Source organism: Eretmochelys imbricata, chromosome 23, assembly GCF_965152235.1.
Source record: "Eretmochelys imbricata isolate rEreImb1 chromosome 23, rEreImb1.hap1, whole genome shotgun sequence".
In the NCBI taxonomy this organism is placed as follows: Eukaryota; Metazoa; Chordata; order Testudines; family Cheloniidae; genus Eretmochelys; species Eretmochelys imbricata.
In genome coordinates this window covers 4,921,932-4,935,000 of record NC_135594.1, presented here as the reverse complement: position 1 = coordinate 4,935,000, position 13,069 = coordinate 4,921,932, and the positions used below count along the sequence as shown (strand labels likewise).

Here is a 13,069-nt window from a genome sequence, read left to right as displayed (position 1 = left end):
TTTGACCCAGCCACTTCAATCAAGAATGCATCTGCTGAAGAAAGCCAGACAGTCTTTGTATTAAAGGTGACCTGGCCAAACAAACAAACAAACAAACAAACAAAAACGGTTAGTGCCCTTTTTTAATGCTTCATGAGGGTTAAAGGCAGCCTGACTTTTATTTATTTATTTATTTCAAGGAAAAATAAGTTTCTGCCTGTCCCTCCCCACCCCCTTAAAAATCCAGGTCTTGTTTACTCTGGAAGTTTCGGTGGAAGACCAGAGAACAGGTAAGGTTAGAACATCAGCCGGGCTAAGGTTACAGAACCTGATTAACTGAGAGAGGGAATGATTTCCCCCCCCCCCCCGACTTTTTAAAACACTGCTTTTTGTTGTTAACAGAAAACACTGGGAAGAAAAAATCTCTTTAAGTATGCAACACCCGCAACCTCTGTTATTAATACTGCAGGAGAGGTTAATGCTAGACGAAGGGGGATAGACTAAAAGACCCCCTCCAAACCTATGATTCTAAGAACCCCAATCAAGGGTTTGAATTCCCATTGTGCTAGGGCTGTACAGATAAATAAGAAAGGAGACAATCTATAGTTCATACACACATTATGGTGCAAGGGCTGGAGAAAATGTCTTACAATAAGAGATTTAAAGAGCTCAAGCTGACTGAGAGTGGCTTGAATATGGCGGTGGAGGAAGGTAGAACAAGACCCAACGGCTGGGAGCTGAAGCCAGACATATTCAGGGTTGAAATTAGGCCTAAACATTTACCAGTGAGGGAGAGTAACCACTGGAACAAACTCCCAAGAGAAGTGGTGGATTTTCCATCTCTTGAGTGTTTCAGATGGAGACTGGATGCCGTTCTGGAAGATGCTTTTGCCCAGCACAGGTTGCTGGGGTCAATACAGGGGTAAGGGGCAAATTTAGTGGCCTGCGCTATACAGGAGGTCAGACTAGAAGATCTAATGATCCCTTCTGGCCTGAAACTCTGTGAATAGAGCACCTGGATTCAGGGCGGGAGAATGAGAGTACAATCAAGACACCAGATTTTAGCAAGCCAATGAAGTGCTGACAACCCTCCTAGGCTGCATTGTCGCTAGAAATGGCTTCCAGACATTGGATTGTGTTAGTCTGCTAGACTGAAGAGACCGTGATGGAATATTTGTTCCCCATGTAGGTGCTGATAGATTAGGATCAAGTCTTCTCTTTGTTTAGCTAAGTAGATTGAGCTCCTTAAGTCTATCACTGCTAGGCAGGTTTTCTAACCCTTTGATCATCCCTGTGTCTCTTCTCTGACCCGTCTCCGATTTATCAACGTCCTCCTTGAATGGTGGGCACCAGAACTGGACACAGGATCCCAGCAGCGGTCGCACCAGGGCCAAACACAGTACTCAAGATTCCCTCTGCTCCTACTTGGGATTCCTCTGTTTATGGAGCCAAGGATTGCAGCCCCACCCGCTCCCCTGGAGCCATACTCGGGTGCTACCCTGAGCCGCCACCACGCTACCTGGGCCACGCTGCTATTTTTAGGTATTAGCTTGAGCAGTGTAGACACTGGCATCGACTTTCCAAAGTACCAGGGGATGCTTGACTCCCAGCTACCCTAGGCCCCACCCCCATTCTACCCCTTCCCTAAGGCCTCACCCAAGCCCTGCCTCTTCCTGCCCCGCTCCACCCCTGCCCTGCCTCTTCCCACCAGTTCCACCCCCTCCCCTAAGCGTGCCAGGTCCTCGCTCCTCCCCCCTCCCTCCCAGCTTCCTGCATGCCGCAAAACAGCTGATCGCGGTGGGCGGGAGCCGCGGGGAGGGAGGGGGAGGTACTGATCTGCGGGGCCTGCTGGTGGGCAGGAGGCAATGGGGGTGGGGTGGGGGGGCTGCCGCATTTTTCCCCATGGGTGCTCCAGCCCAAGAGCACCCATGGAATCAGTGCCTATAGATGTACCCTATAAGGTTTGTTTTCCACTCGTTTAATCATAGTCCTGGCTCTCCTCTGAGTCCATTCCAATTCTGATTAGATTTTGGTAGCCTTTTTGTTTGCAAAATCCACGATCGGGGCCTGACACAGGTAATTTACGTGTAGCTCTGTGTGTTTATAGAAATTCCGCCCCCCGAAGAAACATTTCCCTGAAGGTTTTCAAACTTTCCTCGCCTGCTCTGGAATGAATCCCGAGCCACCTCTCCGGTCTCCAGGGTAATGATGTAATTATGTGGGTGTTTTTCAGAAGCATGTTCAGTGCCCGGCAAAATGAAACTGTGCTGATCTATCGTGTTATGTCATTAGGATGCCCGTTATCTATATTAAGAATCTACATGAATAGTCACGACACATTTACACAGTGCACACTCGGCAGGAAGTTTTGCAGGCCCCACTGTCTCGCCGGAAGGCCAAAAGCTGGAAGGCCTGGGGCTGGAACCATGACTCCCTCCCAGGTTTTCAACCAAAACAGGATTTAAGTCCTGGCTCCACGGCTGATTCTGAACAACCTGCTAATCTAAGCTGAAAACCAGCATGGGGACTTTTTTTCTTTTGTAAGTGGGTACCTGCGTGTGAAAACTCTGATATTGTGCATTTCTCTATCCTCTTTCATCCAGGAATTTCCAGGCCCTGGCCTCTAGTCTCCCCTACAACCTCCTCAGCAGGTTTAACCAGTTTAACTCGGCAGGTTTAACCAGTACTCACAGCACCAGAGCATAGGCGCCAACTCTGTGGGTGTTCCAGGGCTCAGCACCCACCAGCCACCCCCCGATCAGCTGTTCGGCGGTGGGTGGGAAGTGCTGTGGGGAGGGGGCGAGGTGGGGGCAGGGCTTTGGGGGAGGAGGTGCAGCAGGGATGGGAAGAGGTGGAGTGGGGGTGGGGCACCCACCCAGAAAGAAGAACATTGGTGCCTGTGCACCAGAGTCTTGTCTATATTAGGACACCGAGCGGGAGCATTGGTGGGAATCGTAGGTGCCAACTCTGTGGGACTGGCAGCCAGCTCCCCACCAGTGCCTCCAGTCTGCCGGTGGCCCCGCCACTCAACTCCTCCCCCTCCCTCCCAGCACTTCCCACCCACCACAATCTGCTGTTTCACGGCATGCTGGAGGCACTGGGAGGGAGGGGGAGGAGTGGGGATGGGGTGCACTCAGGGGAGGGAGAGGAAGAGGTGGGGAGGGGGCGGAGAATGGGTGGGAAGAAGTGGGGCTGGGGTGGGGGCTTACGGGAAGGGGTACAGTGGGGGCAGGCCTGGGGCTGAGCAGGCATTGAGCACCCCTGGGCAAAGGAAAAGGCCAGCGCCTACGGTGGAAATCTTTCTAAAATTCCTCCAACGTAGACACAGTGTAAAGGAACAAATATTATTTCCCTAAGATACACAGACACAGGCTTCCACTACTCTGGAAGAAAGAGGAAGAGCCCTCAAAAGAGCTATAAAAGTTACCTTCCAAGCCATGGTGCCTAGCAGTTAGGGCAGAGGGCTAGAAATTGGGAACTGTGGGTTTGAATGCCCTGCCACCAGTCCAATGCGTGGCCTTCCCATCTTTGTGCCACACATTTCCATCTTTAAAATGGGGATAATACCTCTTAGCTCAGGAATCAAATCATGTGGTAACGGGGGGGGCCCCAAAATGCAGGACAAATACCTGACAACCTGCCCCCGAGTCCCAGCCGGTGGCGCAGCAGGGCTCAGGCAGGCAGGCTGCCTGCATACCATGGCTGGTGGCCCCACACTGCTCCTGGAAGCGGCCGGCTGCTGGCATGTCTCTGCGTGTCCCGGCGGGCTGGGGGGAAGCAGCTCCGTGCACTGCCCCCGCCCTGAGCGCTGACTCTGCCGCTCCCATTGGCCAGGAATTGCAGCCAATGGGAACTGCGGGGGCAGCAGCCGTGCACAGAGTCCTCCTTCTCCAACCCCCCTCCACCCCACAGGAGCCGCTGCCAGAGGGGGGTGTGTGCCGGTTGCTTTGGGGGCCATGCCACCCGAGATAAGTGCCATCCCCCTGCCCGCCTCCTGCACCCTAATCCCTTGCCCCAGCCCACAGCCTGCATCCAGCACCCAAATTTCCTCCCAGAGCCCACTCTCCGCACCCCCCCCGCACCCCAACACCCTGCCCCAATCAAGGTACCTTTTTTAATTTTCATTTATTTCCCATTACTTATAATAGAGGAGGAGGATGAAGTAAAAAAGAATGAAAAACAGGGGGGAGATAAGGGAGAATGTTGGGTCCCGAGGGGGCCCCGACAATGAAGCTGTGCACAGGGCCACACTAACTCGAAATCCACCACTGTCTTCACTGCTATAACATGGCTTGAAATTCTCAGATGAAAGATCAAGTGTGATTACTACCTAATATACCAGCTCCCTTCGTTCCTGGGCTCCACTTTCAGCATTCGTTCCGGAAACCTTTTGTTTATAGCTGAAATAATGATTACTCCTAACATACACAAACAAGTGTTAGGACACTGTAGCTTTTTCCAGGACCAGCTATTTAAAGAGACCAGCTCTAAGAATGGCTTTTTCTTCTCAACTAGAACGTCTTCCACCTTGAGGGTCAGGCATTGAATAGCTGCTTGGCCCTTTTCTCCCATCAGTCACTGCTTCCTCAACCAAGCTCACCTCCCGGATGAATGGACAAGATCTAATCCGCAAGAGGCAACGCTGTGTTGCAGGACCCATTTCCATAAACTTGGCCATTTCTTCTGCAGCCTCCTCCTGCTCATCTGGACCAGGGCTGGCAGCTCGGACTCCCATTATAAATGAGGCAAATCCCACCTTTATTTTCCTTTAACTAGAGTAATAGAGACTTTTCCTTTCCTTTGCTCCCTGTAACCCACTCAACGCTACCAAACCTGAGGTCTAGCAACTTTTCTTCTCCCAGCCTGGAGAAATCATTAAGGCCCACAGAGGAGTTAGCTGTCTAAATAATTTAGAATGTAAGAGTGGCCAGATCATGATCCATCTTGCCCAGTTTCTTGTCTCTGACATTGTGCCGTACCAGAGTTTCAGGGGGAATGTACAGAATGGTAATTATGGAGCGATCCACCCATCTTCCTCTCCTGGCTTCTTGGCAGTCAGAGGGTTAGGGTCACCTCGAGCATGAGGTTGCGTTTCTGACCGTCTTGGCTAATAGCTACTGATGGACCTGTCCTCCGTGAACATATCCAGGTCTTTTTTTAACATAGTTGTACTTTTGGCCAACTCAACATCCATTGGCAATGAGTTCCACAGGTTAGTTGTACATTGTGAAAAAGTACGTCCTCTTGTTTGTATTAAACATGTTGCCTATTAGTTTCTTTGGATGACCCCTAGTTTTTGTGTTATAAGAAAGGATAAATATCACTTCTCTATCCACTTTCGCCACACTACTCATGATTTTGCAGACCTCATCATATTCCCCCTTTGTTATCTGTTTTCAAAGCTGATCAGCCCTAATCTTTTTAGTCTCTCCTCAAACGACCTTTGAAGATCTGGGCCCAGGGGTCCATCCAAGGGAACAACCTAAAGCCAGCATAACCTACTGGATAGGGTGATGGACCAGGAATCAAGAGTCACTTACTTTACCTCTGTTTCTTCTCCTACCCTTTGTCTGTCTTATCTGTTTAGATCATAAATTCTTTGAGACAGGGAATCTCTCACTATGGTTTGATCTACATATAGATTTTGTCCCAGTTTAACTGTGAGAAGAATGGAAGACTTGTTGTGATCGGTGCAATCTATATGAGGATCGATCAAGGTGAAGGTGATAACTATATCTATTAATTACAGGTTTCAGAGTAGCAGCCGTGTTAGTCTGTATTCACAAAAAGAAAAGGAGTACTTGTGGCACCTTAGAGACTAACCAATTTATTTGAGCATAAGCTTTTGTGAAGTGAGCTGTAGCTCACGAAAGCTTATGCTCAAATAAATTGGTCAGTCTCTAAGGTGCCACAAGTACTCCTTTTCTTTTTATGTCTATTAAGGATGTGGTTTTTTTTTAAACTTTGTTGTTTCGGGTTGGGCATAAGCATCACCATTCATTCAGGGTGAATGTAAAGAAGTGCCTGGAATAATAGTAAAGGAGGACTTGTGGCACCTTAGAGACTAACCAATTTATTTGAGCATAAGCTTTCGTGAGCTACAGCTCACTTGATCGGATGCATGTGTCTCCGCCCAAAAGAAAAGGCAAATGCAAGGCTGCCTAGAAATGTGAGTGGCTTGATATCATTTGGTCTCCTGAGCCCCTGTCTGGTGCTTTCTCCAGTAGGCCACACTGCCTCCATCCTCCTCCCCCCCCCCAGGTTCTGCTCTCTCTGGCGTCTCATTAATGTAAAACCTGCCCCAGTGCTAAATCTGGATCACACACACCTTCCCTGAGAGATGAGTCCTTCCTCAAATGAGCGGGGGGGGGGGGGGGGGCGGGAGGAGGTTCCCTCACCTGACAGGACTTGAAAGGGAAGGGAGAAAAAGGTGTAGGGCCAGATGCAAAAGCTAAGAGGTCTGCAGTGGGCTATTACAACCCATAGTGCTAGGGCAGGGGTTCTCAAACTGGGGGTCGTGACCCCTCAAGGGGTCACGAGGTTATTATGGGGGGTTGTTGTGACCTGTCAGCCCCGGTGCATGCTGGAGCTGACAGCCCCTGCCCTTTGGAGCTGGATGGCTGGAGAGCAGGGGCTGCTGGCTGGGCACTCAGCTCTGAAGTCAGCACTGCCCCCAGCAGCAGCGCAGAAGTAAGGGTGGCGTGGTATGGGGGATGTTGTCACTTTTTTCTGGGGGTTGTCACAGCCTGAAATATTTCCAAAGGGGGTCCCAGCAAAAAAAATTTGAGAAGCCCTGGATTATTGAGTGATCCATCCCGTTAGCCAGTCCCAGCTTCTGGCAGTCAGAGGTTTAGGAATACCCTGAGCATGGGGTTGTGTCCCTCACCATCTTGGCTAATAGCCATTGATGGACCTATGCTCCAGGAACTTATCTTATTATTTTTTTTAAACCACTTACACTTTTGGCCTTCACAACGTCCCCTGGCAATGAGTTCCACAGGTTTGCAGTGCGTTGAGTGAAGCACTTCCTTTTGTTTGTTTTAAACCTACTTCCTGTTAATTTCATTGGGCGATCCCCTGGTTTGTGTATTATATGAAAGGGTAAATAACACTTCCCTAGTCACTTTCTCCACACCATTCATGATTTTAGAGACCTCTATCATATCCCCCCTTAGTCGTCTCTTTTCTAAGTCGAACAGTCCCAGGCTTTTCAATCTCTTCTCACATGGAAGCTGTTCCATACCCCCCTAGTAATTTTTGTTGTCCTCTGTAACTTTTTGAATTCTAATATATCTTTCTTGAGAGGGGGGTACCAGAACTGCACGCAGTAGTCAAGGTGTGGGCATACCATGGCTTTATACAGTGGCATTATGAAATTTTCTGTTTCATAATCTAGCCCTTTCCTAATGGTTCCTAACATCCTATTAGTTTTTTTGACTGCCGCTGCACAGTGAGCCAAGGCTTTCAGAGAACTAGCCACGAGGACTCCAAGATTTCTTCCTTGAGTGGTTACACAGCTAATTCAGACCCCCTCATTGTGTATGTAGAGCTGGAATGATGTTTTCCATGGGACCCTAAGCTTGTGGCATGTGGGGTGCGTGGGGCGGGGAGGCATGCGTGGGTGTGGGGGAGCACGCACGGGGTGTGCATAGGTGTGGGGGAGTATTTGTGGGGGGTGTGCAGGGATGGAGTGGGGGGCATATGTGGGGTGTGCACGGCAGTGGGGGAGTGTGCGTGGGGTGCGCAGGAATGGAGTGGGGGGGCACGTGTGGGGTGTGCACGGGGGGGTGGGGGCAAGCGTGGGGGAATATGTGGGAGTCCTGGGCAATGGGGCAGAGGCGTGGTGCAGGCGCTGCGGTGCGGTCACGCATGGGGCTAGAAGGGCGTGCGTGGGGGGGGTCACGCGTGGGAGCGTGCCTGGGGCTGGAGGAGGGGTGTGGCCGCGCGTGGTGCAGCCAGCTCAGACCCGGCGGCCCCCCGCGCGCGCGCGCACCTCAGGCTCCCTCGCGTCGCGCGCACGCCGACGCGCCTCGCGCTGCCGGAGCCCGCGGCCCCGCCCCCTGCTGCCCGCCCGCGCGCGCCCGCCCGCTCGCTCGCTCCCGCGGCGGCGGAGTCTGAGGGGAGGAGGAAGGAGTCGCGGCAGCCGCCGCCATTACAGGCCGAGCCCGCCCCGAGAGGGACTCGCGCCCCCCCCCCCCTCCCCGCCAGCCGCCGCCAGTCCCCACCGCCGCCCGGGGAGAAACATGGCGCCGCCGCCGTCACCGCCCCCTCCCGCAGTCCCGGGCCGGACCTGCCGCCGCCAGGGTAGGTATCGCCCCCCCCCGCGCCGCCGGGAACAATGGGGCCGGGCCCCACCCCCTGCCGCGGCCTGAGGGGGGAGCCGCCCCCCCCCACCGTGGCATGTGGGGGGCGGGGTGGGGAGCGACCCCCCCTTTCCTGGCATGGGGGGTGGGGAGGGATCCCACACCCACCCCGGCATGTGAGTGTGGGGGGAGCCTGGGGAGCGACCACCCCCACACACACACCGTGGCTTTGGGGGGGGGTAAAGAACAGGGAATGACCCCCCCCATCCTCACCCTGCCGTGGGGAGCGGCCCCTTCTCCTGGCATGGGGCGGGGGACGGGGAGAGTGACCCGCCCCCCTTTCCAGCCCCCTGGGGCCTGAGTGGGGAGGATGGAGCGTGGCTGTCCTCGTCTCTCAGGCCCCGGGAGTGGGGGGGGAGGGGAGGTCTCCTCCCCCCTCCGGGTCATGGGGGCAGGCGGGCGGTGAACTGCCCGCCCGCCCCTCCACCTGGGCGCCTTGCGGCGCGGGGGGAGTGAGGAGCGGCCTCCTTCAGCCGCCGCCCCCCTGCTTAGAGTGGGAAAATGTGCCCTCGTGTCCTGACCCCCGACCAGGGGCCAGGAAGCAGCCTCCTAGCCCTCGTTGTGGCCCTCGGGGAGGGTTAAATGGGGGAGCCACCCAGGGCCAGGGAACATCGATCCTCTCACTTCCTTCTAGGTGGCTGTTGCGTCAGTCCCCACCCTCCTGCCAAGGGTTTTCTCCCATCCTTTTTCGCCTGTGTCAAGGGATAGCCCCCTCTCCTGTGCTAGCGGGAGGATGAGGAAGTATCTGTTTGCTGCCAGGGAATATTGTTCACTGTTCCCAGGGTTTTCTCCTAACACCCCTTTACCTCACTCCTCCCATGTCCTAGGGTGGTCTGCTCCATTCTCAGTGCCAGGAGATTTCAAGATCTGTCCCCCTCCTCAGGCACAGTGCTGCAGATTTTAGGCCTCGCCCTCTTTATCCTCTTTGCTTTGTGCTTTCTAGGGGAGGGGTCCAGAGTAAATTTACCCTCTCTCTTTCAATTATAAATAATTTCTCTGAGCTGGGGGAGGGGAAGGGAAGACCCTGCGTCCCCACAAAAAGAGACCTGATTTTTCCTCCCTTGGCTCCCAGTATCCCCATGCAGATGGAGAATTCTGATTTCCCAGTCGCTGGAATCTCTGGGTTTTGTGACTGGTACAGTAGAGACTCCCTCCTGTCATTTGCCATCGCTGCCCCCTTCCTGTTCATGTGTCTCTTCACGAGTTCGTCTGAGAGCTTGGCCACCTTCGAGCTTCACCCCATAAAATAAGTTCTGTGGTGGGTTAGTGTATGCAGTTGAATGACAGGTGATGGGCACCAGTTTGTCATACCTTCTGTTCTACTAGCCACTGCCCACCATCTCCTATAGAACAAGGGGTCTATCCAGTCCGAGGGCAAAATTTGAGGATCAGAGAGTCCCAGTTGTCTCAGTGAGCTTGTAGCATCCACAGTTAATTGGGAAGCATCAGGCACTAGCTGGTAAAGTGGGGCAGTTGTCCCAAAGGGATTGGAAACTGCAGCTTTAAATGCTTCTCTACATTAAAATAGAATAAATTGACTTTCTTGGAGGGTCATCTCTCTTTATCTGTCCGTTCAGTGCAGACATATATATCCATTTTAGCACATCCTTTGGGGGGTATCAAGCTGAATATGTTTGTAATAACCCTTCCCATAATCAGTTACTAAGGTCCGGTCCTGCTCATATTGAAGTCAACTGGAAACTTATTGACTTCTGTGGCAGCACGATTGGACCACAGCTCTGAGGGAGCAGTTGTGTGAAGGTCTAGCAAGATTACACTGATCAACATTTGTTTTATCATCTCTTACTTAGATTAGAAATCAAATCGTGTATGTGTGTATATAATCCTGTGTATCACTGATACATAGTCATGGAATAAAAACATTCCTGTGTGATGTAAATCAAAACAACTTCAGTGATCAGTAGGACAGTCATGAGTTTTTAATTGTAAATGGTGTCAAGGAACATTTAGCAAAGACTGTGAGACAGAAAACACAGTTTCTTTTAGCCAGTTAATTATAATCAGGAAATTAATATGATCTGCAGTTTCTAAAAGGCCCTTTAGTTTCATTTGCACTCTAGAGCAGAGTTGTGCACCATTTTTTGTCTCAGGAATTCAGGTTTATTCTCTTAAAGTGTGAGTCTGTGAGGTCTGAAAATATAGCTAAGTGTGGCTTTCCGGAGTGTGGCAGTAAATATTTTCTTAGCATGGTGAACTAAAGGCTTGGACGTGTTTTTTTTTTTTTTTTTTTTACCATCATTCACATTCTTATTTGAAAAAGAAATATTTGTGTATGTTCTTGTGCTTCATTTACATAACAGAATGAGCAGACAGATTTACTAGGGAGCTGATTTTTTTCCCTACTTGCTTGAGCTGATAACTGATTTTGTAAAGACTGTGGGATGCTGTGAGCTGACATTGAGGGAGGGAATTCAAAGCAAATGATACATTTATATCTGCTTTTGTTCATGTATTGATGGCTTCAAGAATCTGTGGTGGTAACATTTTCTGTGATACGTGTGCCCGTTGGTGTAAGGTGGTGTGTTTTCTGCATAGATTCTGCATTTCTCATCGCTGGAACCCCTTTAGTAGAGGTAAAGCTGGGTTAGTGAGGACATTCTTATCCAAGGAGTAGGTGATGAAGGTGTGTTCCTAACCATTATTTCTGTGAAAGGAGCTGGGAATTACCAGACCTCTTTGAAAGGCAGCAATAGCCATGTTGATAATTTCTGGTTTTCCTGAATTGTAAAGCTGTTTAGTGTCACATTCTGATTTAGAGTTACTTTTATTTTTTCCAGTCTAGCTTGGACCTCACTTTGTAACACCCAAAGAGCTCAACTCCCAAAGATGGTGTTGGATAATGAAGAGGGTGGCAGTTTATGTACAATACTGAATGTAAAGTTTTTGTTTTTAATCTGTGTTTTGGTTGCACAGTTCTTGTTTGCATTGAACAGGTGAAATAAAGCACAAACATGCCCTGTTTCGTTTTTTTAAGTTATTCAAATGGAAATTAATTCATATTTGGGGGGGGAGGGGAAATCCACACTTTTTTGCCTTTGTAATTAAGACTACACATTTTTAAAAAAGACTTAACTTTTCATGCTGAGTCATTGTTGACCCAGTGCTCCAATAGCAAAGATCTGAATGAATGGCTTGAATTACTGCAATTTGTTTCTATATCAATATTCCTGAAAGTGCACAGCCCTCCCTACTTTTTAATGATTATATTCGGAATGTTCATTCTGGAGTTTTGCACGGTTATTATGGAAGATATCTTTTACATTTCACTTGTTCTTCTGTAAACTTAACAGCTTTCTGTTTCTTGATTATGGAGGGTGGTGGGATTATTGTCAACATTAACGTATTCTCTTGAGCTGTGTGTTAACAGAATTATTGCTTAAAATACTGTGCTCTTCCCATGCTGTTTTCTCCACATGCTACCTTTTGTTAAATTTGGATTCCTTTTCTCTAAATTATCAAGAAATGTTAAAACTACAACTGGCCCTGTTTACCCTAGGATTTTAAAATGTGTTATCTATAACATTTTGAAAACACAGCTTTTTCCTTGTGTATGTCTGGCCTTGGAGACTGCATTTGTGGTGTTGGGTGCACTCCATTGTAGGAGCTTGTAGTATTAGTTTTTTTTTCTCAGTGGAAAGCGCAATGTCTATCCGGGAGGAAGGCATGGGGAGCTGAGTACAAGGGGAGATAATTTTTGGTAGCCAGAAGACAACACGTTGGACTTCAGACAACCAATCCGAGCACCAAGTTGAACTGCATTTTGAATACATGGCCACTATCCCAAAATACAAGTTGCCATATTGATGCAATCTTTATTTGGACTCTTCAGCAAAGTGAATATAGTGTATTCGGCAAGCATCAGGTCTCTGTGTAACAAAGAAGAGAATAAAATGAGGAGTACTTGTGGCTCCTTAGAGACAAACAAATTTATTTGGGCATAAGCTTTTGTTTCCACTGCATGCATCCGATGAAGTGGGTTTTAGCCCACAAAAGCTTATGCCCAAATAAATTTGTTAGTCTCTAGGGTGCCACAAGTACTCCTCGGTTTTTTTGTGCTGATACAGACTAACACGGCTACCACTCTGAAAGAGAAGAATGAATGTCCCGTCATATGCTCATACCCTGCATTCTAAAAGGCCTAAATGTTTTCCTGCTACGGTTGGTGGCTTGTTTCATATTATAAATTTTTCTGAACAGGCTGTAGTAATTTTTTTAATTTAAGACCTTCCAAAATCTTTTTCTTTAGATAAGCAGTAAACCTCTCTAATAACTTGACAGTGTTCCTTTAAATATGAAGGATTATTTCTCCCTTTGGGGAAACTGCAGTCATTTTACAGCATCAAAGTTACAGAGATACGCTGTACAGTCCACAATATACACCATATCCTGAGTTATGTACTTTGAAAATTAGTCTAACTGATGTATAAGTTGACCATGACCAAAAACAATAAGTTTCTTTGTTGCATATTAAAGCAGCATGTTGGAATTGTATTGATTGATTTTTAAATTTTGTTGTAATGACCCTCTAAGAAAACCTTTAAAATCCCAGTTTTTCCTTCTCCATGGAAGGTCAATGATGTATAGTTTCATAATCTATTGGAACCTCTGCATGTACTGACACATGGCAGCTGTGTGAGTGATCACACTTTACAGGAATAAAATGAGAAAAATCATTACCATTAATTGCCATAGGCAATTAAAAAGAC

At 49.2% G+C, this 13,069-nt stretch overlaps 1 protein-coding gene across 1 annotated transcript in view; it reads left to right on the top strand.

Moving 5' to 3' along the window:
* The first annotated feature begins 8,153 nt into the window (after nucleotides 1-8,153).
* The window catches only part of ARHGAP35 (Rho GTPase activating protein 35), a 109,992-nt gene continuing 105,076 nt past the window's right edge, over nucleotides 8,154-13,069 (top strand). Inside the window, exon 1 of the mRNA XM_077840071.1 lies at nucleotides 8,154-8,283. The gene's annotated coding sequence lies outside the window, so the exon portion shown is untranslated. The remainder of the gene's footprint in view (nucleotides 8,284-13,069) is intronic.